We start from the raw sequence: 22,911 nt of genomic DNA, 5'->3' as shown, positions 1-22,911 counted from the left end.
TAGTCACTTTGGCCCCTCACTGCTCAGCCCCTCGTAGTGCATGATCGGGCATCACAGATGCCAGGCCCTGCCTTGGTGCTGGGTTACCCAGGGCTCTGGGCCCTGGGGCTGGTTTTTAGAGAGCCTGCCCTCTCCATAGGGGAGGAAGGTGAGATGTCCCTGAGGACAGCCTGCAGGAGGGACCTTTCCCTGGGCCCCGGAGGGTGAGTGGGATTCAGACCCAGGAGTTCCAGAACTGGGCTGGGTAGGCATTCAGTGGTCATGGTGGGGGAACGGATGGATGGACAGCCATGTGAGTAAGGGTCCAGAGATAGAAAATGACAGCATGCATGTGGCCCAGCGAGCATGACGCTCCAGCAGTGACAAGGTGTTCCACAGCGACCAGCTTGGGCCATTGTGATGGGTCCAGATGAAGACTTTTATCAGATTGCCTCCATCTCAGACTGGGCATGGCCAGGCCCTGCTCGTTTCTCTGCCAGCCACCATGAGCTTCTCTCAGTTTCTGGAACATACTGTGCTTCATCTTCCCTCCCCATGTGCTGTTGCTTCTCCTTCGAACAGGTTTTAATGCTCCCTTTAATTTCATGGGACTGATTCTTACTTGCACATCTCAGCATGCATGTCACTTCTCTCGGGAATCCTTCCCTGATGCTCTCTCCCGAGGCTGTGTTCGGTGCCCCTCTGTTCCTACCAACCCAGAACTTTCCCAGATAGCCCTCGTCACATACTGTGTTCCAACTGTCCTGGTACTTGTCTGTCACCCCCCAGTGGGTCAGGGCCATGCTGCCCATCCCTCCACTCCCTACCCCTGGCATCCTGCCTGGCACAGGGAGTGTCTGATACAAACTCGCTGAGTGAATGGAAGCAAGTTAGGTGTCGGGACCTTCGAAATGGGGCCTGGAAGGAAGGGAGCTTTCTCCGTTCTTGGGTACCAGCTGTCACGGGGCCACCCCCATCCTCCCCTGTTGCTGCGTCTGCTGGTCTGGCTGTGGCTGAGAGGCACCCAGAGGGTGGTAGGCGATGGTGGGGGTGGGCATGTGTCTCCCTGGGCTGGGTGCAGCCCCACTTTGGGGGTTTCCCCTCAGTGAAGGGCAGCTGGTGTGCGTGGAGAGCGCACAAATGTGGAGCCTCAGAACAGTTAATCCCTTGGGCTATTAAGACACACTTTTGTGTGTGTACGTGTGTGTGTGCACGTGCATGCACGTTAATGTGTGGCATTCCAGAGGCCACCACTGTGACTGTGCCGAAGAACATCACATTGAGCTGAGTCTTGACCACCAGCCTGGATGAGTACTGCCCAGTGTACAGAGCCCCCCAGCCCCAGTAGATAGCAAAGCATAGTCCTCTGTTAGGTGTGCGTTTGGCTCCAGCTAATAGACACCTAACCACAGAGGCTTAAGCAAAGAGGGGTTTATTTATTCCTACAAGAAAAAGCCTGTGGGTAGGCGCCTGGAAGCTGGGATGGGGGCTCAGTGATACCTTGGCTCTTTCCCTCCCTGGTTAGGTTTTCTTTTAAGTTTGTTTTTAAAATTACTCTCTTTAAAGTGTGTTCAAAAAATTGTGCAATATTCACCACTATCTAGTTTCAGAGCATTTCAAAAAGAAAATCACCCCATGAAGTAGTCACATACCGCATTCCCACCTCCCCCAATCCCCTGGCAAACATGATTTTACTTTCTGTCTACAGATTTGCCTATTCTGGACATTTCATGCAAATGGAATCATATAACCTGGCTTTTGTGTCTGGTTTCTTTGACTTAGCACAATGTTTTCAAGGGTCATCTCTGTTGTTGTGTAGGTCAGAATTTTATTCCTTTTTATGACCAAATAATATTCCGTTGTAGGGATATACCACATTTTGTTTATCCATTCATGAGTTGGTGGAAATTTGGGTTGTTTCTACCTCTGGGCTACTGAATAATGCTGCTGTCTACAAGTTTTTGTGTGAACTATGTTATCAGTTCTCGTGGCTAAATACCTAGGAGTGGGATTGCTGTGTCATAATGGTAGTTTGATGTTTAACATTTTGAGGAACTGCCAGACTGCTTTCCAAAGTGAATGCACTGTTTTATATTCCCACCAGCAGTGGGGCGAGGATTCTAGTTTTCCCACATCCTTGTCAGCATTTGGTATCGTCCATCTTTTCTGTTATAGCCATCCTTGTAGGCTATAGGTGAAGCATTTTCTCATATGATCTTGATTTAACTTATTGGATTTTGTCTTCATGCTATACCTCATGGTCACAAGGTGGCTACATCCCCTCCAGCGCTTACACCCATGGTCCAAATGGAGAGAAGGAGTTAGGGCACTAACATCTACTCTCAAAGCCTTGCCTTCATGAACACTCTCCTCAGGGACTTCTCCAGTGTCAGATGGGTCAGGCCTATATCATACAGTATTCCCTAGTTGCAGGGAACTAGGAAGCTGACACCTCAGCTTCATGTCAGCTTCCTGGCCTATGGGGGAAGAAGGGGGCTGGGAATGCTAGTGGGTGAGGATTGCCCCTCTTTGCCCCTCATGACCCAGACCAGTGTGGCATCTTCCCTTCTCTAGGAGCAAGAAGAAGGATGTGGAGCCCTCAACTGGAAGGATGGGGACTTAGATCATGGGTGCCTGATTCTGCTGCAGCTCAGAGTCTCCATTGCCCCTCAGGTGTGCCCTGCTCTGGGGCTCAGGGGACCCTGCTTTGTGGACGGCAGTATCAGTCACCTCCCATGCCACCCAGATTCCCCTCCCCATCCAGAGGCCTTTTTTCCACTCAGCCCAGGAGACCTGTAGCCCAGGCTCACTCAGTGCTGCCTCAGGGCCTTTGCTTCTACCTACCTCCACCCCAGAATGAGCTGTGGGAGGGCTAACCTTTAAAACTGGCCAGGGCTGGGACTCTCATACATGGCTGGTGGGAGTGTAAAGTGGTATGGCCATATATGGAATACAGGTTGGCCATTTTTATTTACTTACTTTTATTGACATAATCATACCATAATTCACTATTTTAAATGTTAATTGGTTTTTCATATATTCACAAGGTTATGCAATTGTCACCACTGTCTGATTCCAGAAAATTTTTATCACTCCAAAAAGAAACCCTGTTTCAGCAGTTGACTCCCCATTTCCCCCGACTCTCAGCCGCCTGGTAACCACTAATGATGTCTCTATGGATTTGGGGCAGCTTTTTATAAAGTTAAGCGTATATATACTGTACAACCCAGCAAATCCATTGCTAGGTATTTATCCAGAGAAATCAGAACAGGCTCACATAAAAACATGAAGAGAAATATCTAATACTAGTACTGCAACACCTGCTTTTTTCTCTGTTTTTGCATGGAATATCTTTCTCCATCCCTTGACTTTTAATCTGTGCATGTCTTTGGGTTTGAGGTGAGTCTCTTGTAAGCAGCATATAGATGGGTCTTGCTTTTTTATCCATTCTATTACTCTGTGTCTTTTGATTGGTGCATTCAGTCCATTTACATTTAGGGTGATTATTGAAAGATATGTACTTACTTTCATTGCAGGCTTTAGATTCGTGGTTATCAAAGGTTTAAGGTTAGCTTGTTTACTGCCTTACTGTCTGACTTAACTTGCTTATTGAGCTGTTATAAACACAGTCTGATGATTATTTCTTTCCCTTCTTTTTCCTCCTCCATTCTTCATATGTTGGGTGTTTTGTTCTGTGCTCTTTTTAGGAGTGCTCCCATCTAGAGCAGTCCCTCTAAGATACCCTGTAGAGGTGGTTTGTGAGAGGCAAATTCCCTCAACTTTTGCTTGTCTGGGAATTGTTTAATCCCTCCTTCATATTTAAGTGATAATTGTGCTGGATACAGTATCCTTGGTTCAAGGCCCTTCTGTTTCATTGCATTAAGTATATCATGCCATTCTCTTCTGGCCTGTAATGTTTCTGCTGAGAAGTCTGATGATAGCCTGATGGATTTTCCTTTGTAGGTGACCTTTTTTCTCTCTCTGGCTGCCTTTAATACTCTGTCCTTGTGTTGTCCTTGATCTTTGCCATTTTAATTATTATGTGTCTTGGTGTTGTCCTCTTTGGGTCCCGTCTCTCCGGAGTTCTTTGTGCCTCTGTAGTCTGAGCAACTATTTCCTCCCCCAGTTTGGGGAAGTTCTCAGCAGTTATTTCTTCAAAGACACTTTCTATCCCTTTTTCTCTCTCTTCTTCTTCTGGTACCCCTATAATGCGGATATTGTTCCTTCTGGATTGGTCACACAGTTCTCTTAATATTGTTTCATTCCTGGAGATCCTTTTATCTCTCTCTGCGTCAGCTTCTATGCATTCCTGTTCTCTGGTTTCTATTCCATCAGTGGCCCCTTGCATCTTATCCATTCTGCTTATAAATCCTTCCAGGGTTTGTTTCACTTCTGTAATCTCCCTCCGGACATCTGTAATCTCCCTCCGGACGTCTGTACTCTCCCTCCGGACTTTATCCCTTAGCTCTTGCATATTTCTCTGCAGCTCTGTCAGCATGTTTATGATTTTTATTTTGAATTCTTTTTCAGGGAGACTGGTTAGGTCTGCCTCTGCAGATCCTTTCCCAGGTGTTTGAACTATCTTGGACTGGACTAAATATTTTTGCCTTTTCATGGTGATAGCAGTGGCTGTAGGCAGGTTGCGGGTATGTCAGCTGGGAGAAGAAAGCCCTTTCCTGCTTGCTGGTAGCCTTGCCCTTCTCCGCTGCCTGTGACGGTTACCTGCACTCCTGGAGCAGCCACCAGGTTAGTCCCCTAAGCTGCTGTGGGCGGGGTCTCCGTCAGAGCAGCATGGAGCCCTGTGGGGAGTGGCAGGCATGCCAGGTGCGCTCCTCCGTGCTAGCAGCACCCCTGCCAGGCAGCTGTATGGCAGCAGTGGCCTTTGGGTCTGGCCTGGGCGGCTGTGCATTGGGCTGGGATTCCAGTCGGCTGCTGGGAGTGCGCCTGCTCCCTCTGGCTCTGTTGCAGGTGCATGCGGGGCTCTCCTGCGCGGGCCTCTACCGGGCTCCTCTGGCTTCACTGCCGCTGGTGCGCGCAAGCTGCGCCCGGGCTGTTCGGTTGCACCGCTGCGGGCTCGCACAAGCCTCTCCTGGTCCCGTCTGGTGCCGCTGGTGCACGGATCTGTTCCCAGTCCCTTCCGGCGCTGCCGTCCCCAGCACGCACTGCCACTCTCCCACTACTGGGCCGGTGTGTCGGGGTCCGCGCCAGTTGGAGGAACGACTGGCAGGCTGCTTAGTGCCATGAGGGGCTTCAGAGCTGTGCTGCCTCCCCGGGGTTTAGGGCACCTAAGGTTCCTTGGGATTCCCAGCTGCTGGCTAAGTGTGCCAGGATGACTTCGTCCAGCTGTGGGGTCCCTGTCTCTTTAAGACTTGCAGAAAGCACTCACTTTTCTTTTGTCTCAGGGGTGCTGGTTACGAGGACCTGCCTGCAGGTTTTGCTTTTCCTTTTCTCTAATATCCAGCACCCCGTGCACTTGTGTCTGCATTCTGGGTGCGGATTTCTAGAGCTGGTTGTTTAGCAGTCCTGGACTTTCACTCCCTCCCCATTCCGACTCCTTTCTTCCCGCCAGGTTCTGGGGTTGGGGAGCATTCGGATCCTGCCTGGCCGTGGCTTGTATCTTACCCCCTTCGTGTGATGTTGAGTTCTCACAGATGTAGATGTATTCTGGCTATTGTACTGCATCCACTGGTGTCTCTTTTAGGAATAGTTGTATTTATTGTATTTTCATAAATATATGTTTTGGGGAGGAGATTTCCTCTGAACTACTCATGTCGCCATCTTCCTGTGATCTGAAGAGAAATATCTGTAGTGGCTTTATTTGTGATTGCCCAAAATGGGAATTTGTGCCCTAACTCCTCCTCTCCATTTGGACCATGGGTGTAAGGGCTGGAGGGAATTTAGCCACCTTGTGACCATGAGGCATAGCATGAAGGCAAAATCCAATATGCTAAATGTCCAACCATGGCATGGATAAACAAATGTACATCCATTCCATGAAATATTAGTCAACAATGAAAATGAACAAACCCAGTATAGAAACAATATGGATGAATCACAAAAGCAGTAAGCTGAGTGAGAGGTGGCAGACCCAGAAGGCTACATCCTATACAATTACATTTATATGACATTTTGGAAAATGTACAACTAGGGACAGAAGCAGATAGGAGGTTGTGTGGGGCAGGTGGGTGGGTTGATGATGGGTATGAGGGAATCTGGGGTGTTGATGGATTTGTGTCTTGATGGCGGTGCTAGTTATGTGGGTTTGCATTTGTAAAAACTCATGGAGCTATATACACCAAAGAGAGTGAATTTTACTAGGTGTGTATTATGCCTGTTTTGAAAAATCAGCCTGAACCTGGAACTAGCCTTTCCAAATTGACCCCACCTAGGGTTAACCATTCCATTTGTTCTGTTTGGTGCCACTTTCCCTTTTACATGTCACCACTGAGTTTGGGTCTGTCTTCCAGGATGGCTAATGTGACATGCTGGGCAGGGGGGCAGATCTTCAGTGCCCCCTTCTGCCACCTTCCTCGGGCATCCTTCTCCCCCTGCCCCCTTTCCTGAGCCTCCCAGATGGGGTATGCCATGTGCTTTTGAGCCATGAACTGTTAGAGCTGGAAGGGACCTCAGAATATGTTGGCCTCCTTTCCTCCGATGGAGAAACTGAGGCCCAGGACTGGGAAGACACATGATGAGATCAAGATCCCAAACCACATCTCGTGACACTTGGGCCAGGACTGCTTGCCCTCCTGCAGGGGCCCCTATGCCTCCCTTGCCTGCCCGTCCCAGGAGGCTGGGCAGGTGCTTCGAGGCCGACCAGCTAGCCGGAAGCTTTGGAGCAGACGGTGGCTGATGGGGAGGTGGGGAAGTGAGAGTGGCCAGGGCCTCTGACACACCCCAAAGGAGGAGGGAAAGAGTCTGCTAAGGGACCAGTGTCTGCAGATTCTCCCTGGAGGCAGGATGTGGCAGGTGGTTGATTTTAGTGGGTGTGGAATGGCTGAAGGCCCCCAGGGACAGGCAGGAGAGGGCACCAGTTTCTACCATCGGAGTCCATCCATGATGGCACCTCAGGTTACACTTGAACTTCATTACAAATCCAGGTAAATCCCAACAGATGCAGTCCTCAGGGTGGGGCTGACAACATGGAAGAACCTGAGAGACCCCTGGAGACCCTGGGAGGGGGCAGATGGGATGTCTTGGGGGGCAGCACTCCTGGGAGGGATGGACCCAGGCTCGGTGATGCAGGCCCCAGTTTATCAGGGTGTTAATGCTGAGTCATTGCCAGTGAGCTGTGTCCACTCTGCTGCCAGGTCTCTACACACTTCTGTGAGGATGGACATCAGGGGAGGGCATGCATGGTGGCACCTCAGGTCCTTGGAGCCAGTTCAGAGCTGTGTCAGCCCCATGAGGAAGGTCCTCTAAAGGCCTAGAGCCCAGTGACTAGGGGCCCGGGGGTGCCAGGGGCAGGGCCTGGGACCCCTCTCCACTGATCTGTACCTCAGCAGGGACAGAACTTAGGAGGAGGAGTGACTTTCTCAAACCAGGCTTCAGCTGGGATTCCTTTTGGGCCATGAAACCAATTTCTGCTTGATCCTGTTTTCTGGCTCTCTGCAGACACAACGGGGCTGCCCAGAACCTGGGGTCGGCATGGAGAGCTGGAGACAGGAATTTTCCCCGGCTGTCTCCATAACCTGCCCCAGCATCCCAGAGGGCTCATGATCCTAGTAGCACAGGACCCTTCCCTGGGCTGAGTTTAGGCTCAGAAAATGAGATCTCAGGGTCCCTTCTGGAGTCCCCTCCAGAAAGCCCACCTGTGTCCTCAGACAGGAGGCCCAGCCCCTGTCCTGAAGCCCCTTGCCAGCTGGGAGGAGTCAGAGAAGACAGTTTGTGTGCATTTACGTGCCAGTCTGCATTCAGTCCTGGGCTGTGAGCCTTGTCTCGGGGGCTGCTAGGGAAGTTGTAGGGGTGTTGGGCACATGTTTGCTTGCTTTGAAGCTTGCCCCTGATTCTTTCAGGCTGTGTGATCTTGGACAGATGATCAGCCTTTCTGAGCATCTGTATCCTCATCTGTCAAATGGGGACAGCGCCATTGTGCTTACAGGACACTAACCACATAGCACTGTGTATCACATGTGGCTGCTGCTGCTGCTGCTGATGGCCATGATGTGACTGAGGCTTCGGGGGGAAAGGTGGTCAGCTAGGCTCAAGGCCGAGGTAGGGTTTGGATGGAAAGGCTCCTCTGTGACTTGGCTCTCACCTTCCACCACTGCTCTGTGCGGGAGGAAGGTGCATGGTGCTGTCGGTATCTGCATCTTGATTAGAGACAGAGACTGAGGCCCAGGGAGGGGAAGCAGACTGCCCAGCATCACACAGCCAGCTAGACCCACATGTCCCAGGGGCTGCTCCCTTCATGAGTCGTTGGACCCGGGGGTTGGGGGATGGGATGGTGTGTTGTGGCCTGGGCTGGGCTCCCCCAGGTCCTCCCTGTCCTGGGGTTGGGAGAGAAGGGATGTGGAATCACACCACCTGGGCAGAGCTTCAGGCAAGCCCCAGGTTGCTCTGGGTAGATGGAGGTAACCAGGCTCTCCTAGCCCCAGTGAGGTAGGGGTGGGAGTAACGAGTGTGAGCCCGCATACAAGCTCACGTGCACACAGTAGGGCAGGGCCAGGGACCAGAGCATGACCGTGGGCACAGAGTCCCAGCTCCCTCAGGGTCCATGTGTAATTGTGGGCAGGTCACCTATTGACTGGGCCTCAGGTATCCACTTAGGAGGATGATGGTCTCTGTTCTGTACTGCCTCCCAGGGTGCTGGGGTTTGGGACGGGATAGTGTCTGGAAGCCGTGTCAAGGGGAGGGGCAGTCAGTGCTCCTGTGTGTGCATGCCTGTGAGTGCCCAGCCATAAAATGCGTGTCATCCCCTGGGGATAATATGTGTCATTAACGTGAATCTTCCCCGTTTGGTGGTATTCCTTGCCTGGAGCACACAGTAGGTGTATAATCAGTACAACTCTGAGAAGAATGAAGGCCTGGGCACTGTCGGGCATTAGATGTGATGTGTGTGTGTGAGGGGCAAGGGCCATGGGAAGCAGCAGGTGTGGTTGACAGACATCCAGTGCGTGGACATCTGAATGGAGATAGCCTATAACCTGCGGTTTCGCGCCCCCTTCCTGGCAGCCCTGGGGCAGGGCCTGGGCCTGACTGACCCCAGCTCAGGGCCTGGGTCATAGCAGGTGCAGTGAAAACACTTGAACAATTAGTTGGTGTCCCATAGCATCTGACAGATGGGTCTGAGGCCCAGGGGAGGCCCTGGAATGAGAAGTGTGGGGGCAAAGGGCCTGGAGGCAGGGGGGTGTTGGGATGTAAAGGAGTGGGAACGAGAGGTTGGGGGTGGAGTGGGCAGGGCAGGTGTGGAGCCAGGTGCCTGGGGAGGGGTTGGGTGGTCCTTCCATCTGGGGCTGATGGTCAAAAGGCCCTTGGAGAACTTCTAACCCAAGTTCTCAATTGACAGATGGGGAGACTCTGGCCCAGATCGGGGCAGTGCCCAATCTGCACTTTGGAGTGGCAAAGGGGTTAGAAGCCAGGTGTCCTGGGACCTCTGCAGCCCACCCCTAGCAGCTCTGAGGTCGGGGTCCTGGGTTGAGTAGAAGCCAGTGACAGGAGGCAGGAGGGAGCCAGCCAGCTTGGGAGGCCAGGCTGGGTTGCCAGCCAGGCCAGGATGCCAGCCGGGGCCTGAGCCCATGAGCCAGCACCCTGGGATTAGATCACCCACAAGTGATTAGCTTTTTTCCACTCAGCCTTTTCCCGACAAGAAAGGGCCTGATGCTCCTCATCTATGTTGCTCATCCTTCTGAGAAGGCCTGTTTACGTCTGGCAAGGGGGCCCTCAGGAGACACGATCGCCCCAGGGGTTGGCACCACCCCAGTGCTGGCTTCTCCCCACCAGCTTCTGTCACCCAGCCACCAGGCACTGCAGCTGCTTCAGACCAATACATATTTGCACACTATGCCCATGAGCTTCCCAGGACCAGCCAGAGCTGGGGGCGGGGCACCAGTTCCCCTGAATCCTAGCTGAGGGCCAAGCCTGCCTTTCCCACCCAGGGCCCCCAAACCTGGGGCACAGAAATGTCATTGTGCTGCCAGTCCGGAGACCCGTGTGAGTTGCCCCAGAGTCTATGAGACGTGGTGATGTCAGGGCAGAACCACCGCTCAGCAGGTGACACTAGTGCCAGGCAGTCGGCATCATCATTACTGCGTTTCCTTAACCCGCCGATGGCCTCCGGGCCTGTGCCAGACACTTCTCACACGTTAGCCCGCAGTGCTCATAATGTGGATGGCTGCAGAATTGATGGCGCCATTTTGCTCATGGGGAAACTGAGGCAGGGAGCGTTTGCCTTCATGTAAGTCACACCCTGGAAATAGCTGGGCGGGGACTTGAGGCCAGCCTGGGGGTGACTCTAGCCCAGGCGTTTCCCCCTCCTCATGCCGATGGGGCAGGCAGGGCTGCAGGGGCTCCAGCCTGCCAGGTGGGGCATGGTAGGGTTGGAAGTGCTGGCTGAGGCCTTGGATGCATCACTTCCCACCTCCCCGGCTCTCAGACTTCCAGCTCCTATTAGCTATTGATTCATGCACCCAGCAAGGGTGTACGGAATGCATGCCGTGGTTCTGGGGGACAGCGTGAGTGAAATACAGCCCCTGCCCCCACGTGCCCATATGAGACCCCCTTCCCGCCACCTCCCTGGGCTGGCCTCTAGGTCCCCTCTGCCATCTCCCATGCACAGAATGAATGGCCTACAAGGGGACCTTTCCTTTCCCTATATTGGAGGAGGACCTGGGCATGAGGACTCTCATCCCAGTGTTGGGGCCTGTGTGCTGAACTCAGAAGCTTTGGGGTCCATCTGGAGGGACTGGGAGATCCTGCCTCCCATCTGGACACTGTGTATGTTTCCATCCAACCTATTTTTAGGGTTTTCTCACCCTAAAGAATGAAACCTGTGAGGCATCTCCATTCTTTAGGCCTCTGCCAGGCTACCCTGCCCATCTGGTTGGCCACCCCAGTCCTCATGCTCTTCTCAGGTCCTCGACCAGCCCCCTGCCCTCTGGCTTCCCGCCCCCACAGTCCCACCCTTCTCCCCTCCCCTGGCTCTCTGACTTGCCCTCATCCTGGGTCTCCCTGTGATTTCTCCCACCGCATTCTCCATCTGGGGCTTTTGTTGCTCTGTATCTCTTAGATCTTGTCCCTTTTGCTCACAGCCCCCCATCAGGTCCCAGCCCCTGATCACCCACAGGTTGCAGGTGGCACCCCTGACCCCAGACTCAGCCTCCTTGCCCCCCCTCTTCTGGCCTCCCTGCTCTGTTCCCTGCTGGGCTGGGGGCACTGTCATCCACCTCTTCAGAATCAGAAACCTGTGTGTCACTCCAGGCACCCGCTTCCCAGGTCCCCTGCACCCCCTTGGTCCCAAAGCGCTGCCCTTCTCAATAGTCAGATTCAGCCTCTCCATCCCCCTGCTGCCGATGGCCTCAGACCTGGTCCTCGCTGGCCAGGCCCATTGCAGGAGCTTGGTGACTCCCGGTTCCCCCGCTTCGGTCCTGCCTCAGTGGTTCACCTGCCACTTCCTGCCAGAATCTCCTGCACTGACCACATCCTGCCCCTGCTCCAAACCTTTCCATGGTCCTGACCTCTAAATGATGACAATTTTGAGGTCCTTCTCCTGGCCCCTGCAGCTGAGCCAGTCTCTTGGCCCATCACTTCCTGCGTTGACTGGGACATTCCAGCCTTGCAGAGCCAGCCCCGCCCCACCCACCACCACCCGACCCGCAACATGTGGGTGGCCACGGCTGGTGGTTGGGTTTCCTGGGAAGGCAGTATTTGGCTTCCCTTCAAACGCTCCTGCAGTATTTGCTTAGTATTTATTTCCAGGGAGGTGGGCACTGCTGGAGGCAGGGCCGCTGTAGATAGGCAGTGCCTAGGCATTTTCTCTGGCTTTGCTGTCCTGTCACACGATGCTCAGCTCAAGTGTTGCCTCCTCCAAGAAGCCGCCTTGACTTCACCACCCACCATCCTGTGCTCTTGCGTGCCACTTATTTTTAACAGAAGTATAATTTACTAATAGTAAAATGCATAAATCTTAAGTGTCTAGCATGAGTTTTTACCTGTGTATGCACCCATGTAACCACTACTCAGTTCAAGATACATTGCCATATGTTTTAATCTTTTTTTTTCCCTAGTCTATTGTATTGTCCTATCTCCTTAGCCTGAGACGCTTCCAAGGGCAGGAGCACCTGCTGTTGATCCCCATGCTACGTAGAAAGAAGTGTTATGATGCAGGTGTGCGTGCCTGGCGGCCACATCCCCACATACACAACTGTGTGTGTGTTGGCAGGGGGTGGCAGGGGCTGTGGCCATGGGAATTTGTGTTTGAGTCTGGCTAAGGGCACCGCTCCAAGGCCCCTCCTTCAGTGGGGAGAGGAGTTGGTCCCCTTCCCCAGCCAAGGGCCTCTGCAGGGAGCAGTAGCCCCACCCGGAGAGGCCCCTGCCAGCTCACAGCCTGGAGATTAGTCTCCAAGGCCGGCTCGCCAGTTGCCATAGGCACACAGGCCGAGTCAGGATTGCAATCTCTCATCCTGGTCACGCAGGCGGCTGCTGCCCCGGCCCGCCCATCAGGAGCCCGGAGCCAGGCTTTAAATAACAGGGTGGAAACCTGATCCCAGGGTGGAGAGCTGTCTGCGCACCAGAGCCCAGCCTCCTCTCCTGGTGAGTCGGGCATGGGGGTAACTTGGATACCCCATACGACCAACAGCACCATCCCATCTCTGGAGTGGCAGAGAAATGGGCAAACCTGAGTTTGAGGGTTACTTTTTAGAGCTCAGAGCCTAGGCATGACCTAACCTAGTCCTTGGGAGCCAGTCCCCTTGGTGAGCCCCTTTTCCACCTGAGAGGGAGCAAGCCTTCCCTTCCAGAATCCTGGGCTAAGCAGAGACAGGGCTTCCCACGGCCAGGCCGCAGATCTGCCCCTTCCCCCAGCTCCTCCTCCAAGGAGAAGGCAGGAGGCCTCCCTCATTTTCCAGGCAAGCAGCATGCAGCATGTGCTTCCCTGGGTCTGCCCTTTGCCCAACGGGGGCCTGCTTTCCTGTTCTGGGGGTGGGGCGCTGTCTGGGTTGGGTTTTTTGTTTTCTTTTTGTATCATTAATCTACAATTACATGAAGAACATTATGTTTATTAGGCACCCCCTTCAAGTCCCCCACACATACCCCTTCACAGTCACTGTCCATCTGCGTAGTAAGATGCTGTAAAATCACTACTTCTCTTCTCTGTGTTGCACAGCCCTCCCCGTGGCACCCACACACTATGCATGCTAATCGTAATGCCCCCTTTCTTTTTCCCTGCCCTTATCCCTCCCTTCCCACCCGTCCTCCCCAGTCCCTTTCCCTTTGGTAACTATTAGTCCATTCTTGGGTTCTGTGCTTCTGCTGCTCTTTTGTTCCTTCAGTTTTTCTTTGTTCTTATGCTCCACATATGAGTGAAATCATTTGGTACTTGTCTTTCTCCGCCTGGCTTATTTCACTGAGCATAATCCCCTCTAGCTCCATCCATGTTGTTGCAAATGGTAGGATTTGTTTTCTTCTTATGGCTGAATAATATTCCATTGTGTATATGTACCGTATCTTCTTTATCCATTCATCTACTGATGGACACTTAGGTTGCTTCCATATCTTGGCTATTGTAAACAGTGCTGCGATAAACATAAGGGTGCATCTTTCTTTTTCAAACTGGGCTGCTGCATTCTTAGGGTAAATTCCTAGAAGTGGAATTCCTGGGTCAAATGGTATTTCTATTTTGAGCATTTTGAGGAACTTCCATACTGCTTTCCACAATGGTTGAACTAATTTACATTCCCACCAGCAGTATAGGAGGGTTCCCCTTGCTCCACAACCTCACCAACATTTGTTGTTGTTTGTCTTTTCGATGATGGTGATCCTTACCGGTGTGAGGTGATATCTCATTGTGGTTTTAATTTGCATTTCTCTGATGATTAGCGATGTGGAGCATCTTTTCATGTGCCTGTTGGCCATCTGAATTTCTTCTTTGGAGAAGTGTCTGTTCAGACCCTCTGCCCATTTTTTAATTGGATTATTTGCTTTTTGTTTGTTGAGGTGTGTGAGCTCTTTATATATTTTGAATGTCAATCCTTTATCGAATCTGTCATTTATGAATATATTCTCCCATACTATAGGATACCTTTTTGTTCTATTGATGGTGTCCTTTGCTGTACAGAAGCTTTTTAGCTTGATATAGTCCCACTTGTTCATTTTTGCCTTTGTTTCCCTTGCCTAGGGGATATGTTCATGAAGAAGTCACTCATGTTTATGTCCATGAGATTTTTGCCTATGTTTTTTTCTAAGAGTTTTATGGTTTCATGACTTACATTCAGGTCTTTGACCCATTTTGAATTTACTTTTGTGTATGGGGTTAGACAGTGATCCAGTTGCATTCTCTTACATGTAGCTGTCCAGTTTTGCCAGCACCATCTGTTGGAGAGACTGTCATTTCCCCATTGTATGTCCATGGCTCCTTTATCACATATTAATTGGCCATATATGTTTGGGTTAATGTCTGGAGTCTCTTTTCTGTTCCACTGGTCTGTGGCTCTGTTCTTGTGCCAGTACCAAATTGTCTTGATTACTGTGGCTTTGTAGTAGAGCTTGAAGTAGGGGAGTAAGATCCCCCCCACTTTATTCTTCCTTCTCAGGATTGCTTTGGCTATTCGGGGTCTTTGGCAGTTCCATAAGAATTTTTGAACTATTTGTTCCAGTTCATTGAAGAATGCTGTTGGTAATTTGATAGAGATTGCATCAAATCTGTATATTGCTTTGGGCAGGATGGCCATTTTGACTATATTAATTCTTCCTAGCCAGGAGCATGGGATGAGTTTCCATTTGTTAGTGACCTCTTTAATTTCTCTTAAGAGTGTCTTGTAGTTTTCAGGGTATAGGTCTTTCACTTCCTTGGTTAGGTTTATTCCTAGGTATTTTATTCTTTTTGATGCAATTGTGAATGGAATTGTTTTTTTGATTTCTCTTTCTATTAGTTCATTGTTAGTGTATAGGAAAGCTACCAATTTCTGTGTGTTAATTTTGTATCCTGCAACTTACTGAATTCCGATATTAGTTCTAGTAGTTTTGCAGTGGAGTCTTTAGGGTTTTTTATGTACAATATCATGTCATCTGCAAATAGTGACAGTTTGACTTCTTCTTTACCAATCTGGATTCCTTGTATTTCTTTGTTTTGTCTGATTGCCTTGGCTAGGACCTCCAGTACTATGTTGAATAACAGTGGGGAGATTGGGCATCCCTGTCTTGTTCCCGATCTCAGAGGAAAAGGTTTCAGCCTCTCGCTGTTCAGTATGATGTTAGCTGTGGGTTTATCATATATGCCCTTTATTATGTTGAGGTACTTGCCCTCTATGCCCATTTTGTTGAGAGTTTTTATCATGAATGTATGTTGAATTTTGTCGAATGCTTTTTCAGCATCTCTGGAGATGATCATGTGGTTTTTGTCTTTCTTTTTGTTGATGATGTTGATGATGTTGATGGATTTTCGAATGTTGTGCCATCCTTGCATCCCTGGGATGAATCCCACTTGGTCGTGGTGTATGATCCTCTTGATATATTTTTGAATTTGGTTTGCTAATATTTTGTTGAGTATTTTTGCATCTACGTTCATCAGGGATAGTGGTCTGTAGTTTTCTTTTTTGGTGGGGTCTTTGCCTGTTTTTGGTATTAGGGTGATGTTGGCTTCATAGAATGAGTTTGGGAGTATTCCCTCCTCTTCTGTTTTTGGAAAACTTTAAGGAGAATGGGTATTATGTCTTCTCTGTATGTCTGATAAAATTCCAAGGTAAATCCATCTGACCTGGGGGTTTTGTTCTTGGGTAGTTTTTTTATTACTGATTCAGTTTCATTGCTGGTAATTGGTCAGTTTAGATTTTCTGTTTCTTTCTATGTCAGTCTTAGAAGGTTGTATTTTTCTAGGAAGTTGTTCATTTCTCTTAGGTTTTCCAGCTTGTTAGCCTAAAGGTTTTCATAGTATTCTCTAATAATTCTTTGTATTTCTGTGGGGTCCATCGTGATGTTTCCTTTCTTGTTTCTGATACTGTTGATTTGTGTTGACTCTCTTTTCCTCTTAATAAGTCTGGCTAGAGGCTTATCTATTTTGTTTATTTTCTCGAAGAACCAGCTCTTGGTTTCATTGATTTTTGCTGTTGTTTTATTCTTCTCAATTTATTTATTTATTCTCTGATCTTTATTATGTCCTCTGTCTGCTGACCTTAGGCCTCATTTGTTCTTCTTTTTCCAATTTCGATAATTGTGACATTAGACTATTCATTTGGGATTGTTCTTCCTTCTTTAAATATGCCTGGATTGCTATATACTTTCCTCTTAAGACTGCTTTTGCTGCATCCCATGGAAATTGGGGCTTTGTGTTGTTGTTGTCATTTGTTTCCATATATTGCTGGATCTCCATTTTAATTTGGTCGTTGATCCATTGATTATTTAGGAGCATGTTGTTAAGCCTCCATGTGTTTGTGAGCCTTTTTGTTTTCTTTGTACAATTTATTTCTAGTTTTATACCTTTGTGGTCTGAAAAGTTGTTTGGTAGTATTTCAATCTTTTGGAATTTTCTGAGGCTCTTTTTGTGGCCTAGTATGTGGTCTATTCTGGAGAATGTTCCATGTGCACTTGAGAAGAATGTATATCCTGTTGCTTTTGGTTGTCGAGTTCTATAGATGTCTATTAGGTCTGTCTGTTCTAGTGTGTTGTTCAGTGCCTCTGTGTCCTTACTTATTTTCTGTCTGGTGGATCTGTCCTTTGGAGTGAGTGGTGTGTTAAAGTCTCCCAAAATGAATGCATTGCATTCTATTTCCTCCTTTAATTCTGTTAGTATTTGTTTCACATATGCTGGTGCTCCTGTATTGGGTGCATATATGTTTATAATGGTTATATCCTCTTGTTGGACTGAGCCATTTATCATTATGTAATGTCCTTCTTTATCTCTTGTTACTTTCTTTATTTTGAGGTCTATTTTGTCTGATACTAGTATTGCAACACCTGCTTTTTTCTCTCTGTTGTTTGCATGAAATATCTTTTTCCATCCCTTGACTTGTAATCTGTGCATGTCTTTGGGTTTGAGGTGAGTCTCTTGTAAGCAGCATATAGATGGGTCTTGCCTTTTTATCCATTCTATTACTCTGTGTCTTTTGATTGGTGCATTCAGTTCATTTACATTTAGGGTGATTATTGAAAGATATGTACTTATTGCCATTGCAAGCTTTAGATTCATGGTTACCAAAGGTTCAAGGTTAGCTTGTTTACTACCTTACTGTCTGACCTAACTCGCTTATTGAGCTGTTATAAACACAGTCTGATGATTATTTCTTTCCCTTCTTATTCCTCCTCCTCCATTCTTTGTATGTTGGGTGTTTTGTTCTGTGCTCTTTTTAGGAGTGCTCTAGAGCAGTCCCTCTAAGATACCCTGTAGAGGTGGTTTGTGGGAGGCAAATTCCCTCAACTTTGGTTGTCTGGGAATTGTTTAATCCCTCCTTCATATTAAATGATAATCGTGCTGGATACAGTATCCTTGGTTCAAGGCCCTTCTGTTTCATTGCATTAAATATATCATGCCATTTTCTTCTAGCCTGTAATGTTTCTGTTGAGAAGTCTGATGATAGCCTGATGGGTTTTCCTTTGTAGGTGACCCTTTTTCTCTCTCTGGCTTCCTTTAATACTCTGTCCTTGTGTTGTCCTTGATCTTTGCCATTTTAATTATTATGTGTCTTGGTGTTGTCCTCTTTGGATCCCGTCTCTCCGGAGTTCTGTGTGCCTCTGTAGTCTGAGCAACTATTTCCTCCCCCAGTTTGGGGAAGTTCTCAGCAATTATTTCTTCGAAGACACTTTCTATTCCTTTTTCTCTCTCTTCTTCCTCTGGTACCCCTATAATGCGGATATTGTTCTTTCTGGATTGGTCACACAGTTCTCTTAATATTGTTTCATTCCTGGAGATCCTTTTATCTCTCTCTGCATCAGCTTCTATGCGTTTCTGTTCTCTGGTTTCTATTCCATCAATGGCCTCTTGCATCTTATCCATTCTGCTTATAAATCCTTCCAGAGTTTGTTTCACTTCTGTAATCTCCCTTCGGACGTCTGTACTCTCCCTCCGGACTTTATCCCTTAGCTCTTGCATATTTCTCTGCAGCTCTGTTAGCATGTTTATGATTTTTATTCTGAATTCTTTTTCAAAGAGACTGGTGAGGTCTGTCTCCACAGATCCTCTCTCAGGTGTTGTTTGAACTATCTTGGACTGGACTAAATTTTTTTGCTTTTTCATGGTGATAGCAGTGGCTGTAGGCAGGTTGCAGGTGTGTCAGCTGGGAGAAGAAAGTCCTTTCCTGCTTGCTGGATTCCTTGCCCTTCTCCTCTGCCTGTGTCAGTTACCCGCACTCCTGGAACAGCCACCAGGTTAGTCCCCTAAGCTGCTGTGGGCGGGGTCTCCGTCAGAGCAGCGTGGAGCCCTGTGGGGAGTGGCAGGCATGCCAGGTGCACTCTTCTGTGATAGCGGCGCCCCTGCTGGGCAGCTGTGTGCCAACAGCGGCCTTTGGGTCTGGCCTCTGCGGCTGTGTGTTGGGCTGGGATTCCGGTCGGCTGCTGGGACCGTGCCTGCTCCCTCTGGCACTGCTGCAGGTGTGCGCGGGGCCCTCCCGCGCAGGCCTCTACTGGGCTCCTCTGGCTCCACTGCCGCTGGTGCGCAGGAGCCGCACCTGGGCTGTTCAGTCGTCGCTGCTGCAGGCTCACACAAGCCTCTCCTGGTCCCCTCTGGTGCCGTTGGCGCATGCAATCTGCTCCCGGTCCCTTCTGGCACCACCTCCCCCTGCATGCGCTGCCACTCTCCCACTACTGGGTTGGTGTGTCAGGGTCCGCGCCAGTTGGAGGAATGACTGGCAGGCTGCTTAGTGCCGTGAGGGGCTTCAGAGCTGCGCTGCCTCCCCGGGGTTTAGGGCGCCTAAGGTTCCCCGGGATTCCCAGCTGCTGGCTAAGTGTGCCAGATGACTTCGTCCAGCTATGGGGTCCCTGTCTCTTTAAGACTTGCAGAAAGCACTTGCTTTTCTTTTGTCTCAGGGGTGCCGGTTGTGGGGACCTGCCCGCAGGTTTTGCTCTTCCGTTTCTCTAATATCCAGCACCCCGTGCACCTTGTGTCTGCGTTCTGGGTGCGGATTTCTAGAGCTGGTTGTTTAGCAGTCCTGGGCTTTCACTCCCTCCCCGTTCCTACTCCTTTCTTCCCGCCGGGTTCTGGGGTGGGGGAGCTTTCGGGTCCCGCCTGGCCGCGGCTTGTATCTTACCCCCTTCGTGTGATGTTGAGTTCTCGCAGATGTAGATGTACCCTGGCTGTTGTATTGCATCCACTGGTGTCTCTTTTAGGAATAGTTGTATTTATTGTATTTTCATAAATATATATGTTTTGGGGAGGAGATTTCCTCTGAACTACTCATGCCGCCATTTTCCCATGATCCTCTGGGTTGGTCATGTTTAATTGGGTTTTTTTTTTTGAAGAATGAGGTTTCTTTTATTTCTTTCTAATTTGCAAAAGTGATACCTCCTGGTCTCAGATGATTTACCGAATATAGAAAAATAGGGGGAAGAAAAGTCACTTAGGAGACAGCCCACTGAGGTGGAGCTTCCATCCCAGGGTTTTTACGCAGGCCTGAGGTCCGTCATCTGTACAGGGTTGGTTCCGGCCCCCGGGGTGCACTTGGATTGTCTGCTGCTTCTCTTTTTTGTGTGTGGTATGTGTGTTTACAGATATATGACATGCTTCAGTGAAATGCCTTTGCAGATAAATCTTTGGCTTTTGGACCATTTTCTCAGGATAAACTGATGGAAGTACTAGGTCACGGGGTGGGAACTTGGTTAAACTTCTTGAGATGCGTCAAGACAACATCCCTGTTGTCTGTTGCCTAACTGGGGATACCAATACCTGACATCTTTTTAAAAGTTTTTATTGAGAAAGAAAGCTGTTTATTGTAAGTCAACAGCTCCATACATTTTTTGGAACCAAACACCCAGGTACCCACCTCATTCAATAACAGAACATTCCCAGCTCCCCAGAAGCCCTTTTCATGCCCCTTTCTAGTGACTACCCCACTACCTCCTGGCATCGTGGCCATTCCCAACAGGACTACCCTCCTGACTTCTGACATCTGAGCACAGCCTGGGTTTGAACCATACATAAATGGCATCCTGCAGTGTAACCTTTCGAGCCTGGATTCTTTCTTCCCATTTGAGAGATTCAGCCGTGGTATTGCAGGTAGTTGTGATTTCTTCATATGTCTGATGTCTTTTTCAAAGGCCCAGGCACCGGGGAGAATGCAGTGGAAGTAAACATGTGGACGCTACCCTGAAAATAGGATGCTGTCTGAATTATTGCCTGTTTTCAAAGAAATAAAGTTAGTTTTCTAAAGGACCAATTCTGGTGAAGAGGGAAGAATTTGCAGCTAGTGTAGCAGTGAAGTGCATTGGGGAGCATGCTGGGTTATGGGGCAACCCTGCAAGAGGTGTGCAGAGATCTGGGGCGTGGGTCTCCCTTTTGGGCCTTGGTTGCCCCAGATGCATATGGACACAGTTGGATGAGGGCCGCATCCAGCTCTAAATGTATGATGTTGTATGTATAGAATGACTAAGAGCTTACTTTCAAAAGTGGTTGAAGTTTGCTCTTTGATCTCTTCCAACTTGCCTCACTTTCTCACTTTCTACCTGAAGCAAATGTGAAGTGTCCTTGACCTCCGTCCACATAACCTCCAGGCCGGGTGAGTTGTGGGAAGATCCTTGCATATGATGCCCGTCTATCCTTTTAAAAATATGCACAGACCCTAAGAGGTCTTGATAAGTGGGCCTCTTCTACTTGAAAACCTCCAGCGATGGGGAGCTCAGTGCCTATGAGGCTCCCTGTTCTTCCACTTGGGCACAGCCCTCCCGGTTGGGTAGTGTTGCCTTGCGTTGAACCAAAACCCGCATCCCTATACCTTCTGCTGTGACATACATGCATGAACCCAGGACTTTGCGTAGGGTTTCAGGAGCCATTCAGGGAAACAGGGCCTGGGTTGATGGTGTGCATCACCGAGACTCCTGTAATGGGTATCACTTGGTAAGCCCTCAGTAGACAGTGGCCGCTGCCATTTCCCGTTGTTATTTTTTCATTGTGGTGAAATACCTATCATGTGAAGTTTACCACCTTAACCCTCTTTACGTGTCCAGTTCAGGAGTAAGTACATTCACACTGTTGTGCACCCCATCACCATAACTGTTTTAATCTTCCTGAAATGAAATTCTGGCCCCATTAAATGCCAACTCTCTACCTCCCCTTCTCCCCAGCTCTTGATGCCCACTGTTCTCCTTTATTCCCCTGTGAGTGTGACTGGTTCAGGGACCTTATACAAGTGTAATTATACTCTGTTTCTCTCTTTGTAACTGGCTTAGTTCACTCAGCATGATGTCTTCAAGGTTCATCCATGTTGTAGCAAAGCTGGAGGCTTTCCTTCCTTTTTAAAGGCTGAATAACATTCCCTGTATGTGTGTGTGTAGGGGGTGTACACCATATTTTCTTTGTCCATTAATCTGTCAAAGGACACTTGGGTTGCTCCCACCTTTTGGCTATTGAAAATAATGCTTCTGTAAACATAATTTGAGACTTTTGTTTCATTATTATCAACATTGCTGTAATATGGGTCCCAAACTTGGGATGGACCTGATATGCACCTCTTTCAATCCCTTATCCTGTGCTTGAATCTATCTAACCAGCAGCCTGCGGAGGCTTCTTCCAGCCTTGGCTTGCCAGGGGTGAGATGGGAGTCCCTACCACCTTCTGATACCTCTTGTCTGAGGGCCAGGAACTGGGGTGACTTGGGGTGGAGGAAAGAGGCTTCATGAGTAGGATCATGGTGAGGGATGACCAGACATCCTCTGGGTCTCCAGATGCCTTGCTAGAAGAAAGCAGATGGTGGCTGCAGCAAGAGAAACTCAGAATTGATGTTTGGACAGACTTTCTTCAATGGCAAGAATTAAAGGGAAGCGGTATTTACCAGGAGAGTCTTGGAGAGCCGGGGTCCATAAGAGTAGATTCCATTTCAGTTAACATTAGCACAGTGAGGTGGGTCTGACAGGCCCCATTTTACAGATGAGGAGAGCAGGGTTCAGGGATATGAACCACACTTTCATTAGACTAGTTCCCTGGAAGGCAGGGCTTTTCTCTCCTTGAATGGTGCCCAGCCCCAGGGCTTTTAAAAGGTTATTGGATTGATTTTCATTTAATTCTTTCCCACCTTATTTCAGAAGTGATTTGAAAGACTTATAAAGAAACACAAACTATAATAAGGTGGTATAAACAAGGCAGAAAACAAGAGTTGTTACCTAAAATAGAGCCAGAAGTGAATCTAAATTTGAAAATGCATACCTTGGAATCTGTTTCCATTAGGAATGTTTTCAGTCACAAGTAACCTGATAAACAACAGCCTTAGGAAGTGAGAGGCTTGTTTTCTACTGTAAGGAGAGGTCTGGAGGTGGGCGGGTCTGCCCTGGGGCAGCTGCTCGGGACATCAGAGGGGCCAGCGACTCTGTTCTCTGGCTTTTCTGTCCTAGGCAGGGACTTTGGTCATCTTAGCCTAAAGGGGCTGTGGGCCGCCAGCAGCAGTCAGAAGGAATGGGGCAGCCAGCACCTGCTCTGTGGGCAGGAGAGAAGAGGATGGAATGGGGGCTGAGTGAGCCAGCTACAGCACCTGCCCCCGGATCCCAGGTTCTTGCTGTGGGCAGATCACCAAATGGGATGCATGCCCTCCAGCCACCAATTGGAAAGGGAATCTTGGTCTGTTATAAAACAGACCAGGAGAC

General features: G+C 49.2%; 1 protein-coding gene across 6 annotated transcripts in view; it reads left to right on the top strand.

Moving 5' to 3' along the window:
• GTF2IRD1 (GTF2I repeat domain containing 1) overlaps positions 1-22,911 on the top strand; it is a 110,230-nt gene that overhangs the window by 8,654 nt on the left and 78,665 nt on the right. Inside the window, exon 1 of one of the 6 annotated variants that reach the window (XM_057487227.1) lies at positions 7,396-7,415. The exons of the other annotated variants lie outside the window; for them this stretch is intronic. The gene's annotated coding sequence lies outside the window, so the exon portion shown is untranslated. Of the gene's footprint in view, positions 1-7,395; positions 7,416-22,911 lie in introns of those variants that run through there. 6 annotated transcript variants of the gene reach the window in all.

This window comes from Manis pentadactyla, chromosome 10 (assembly GCF_030020395.1).
Source record: "Manis pentadactyla isolate mManPen7 chromosome 10, mManPen7.hap1, whole genome shotgun sequence".
Lineage (NCBI taxonomy): Eukaryota > Metazoa > Chordata > Mammalia > Pholidota > Manidae > Manis > Manis pentadactyla.
The sequence above is the reverse complement of the archived record's forward strand: the minus strand, read 5'-3'. Positions and strand labels throughout refer to the sequence as shown.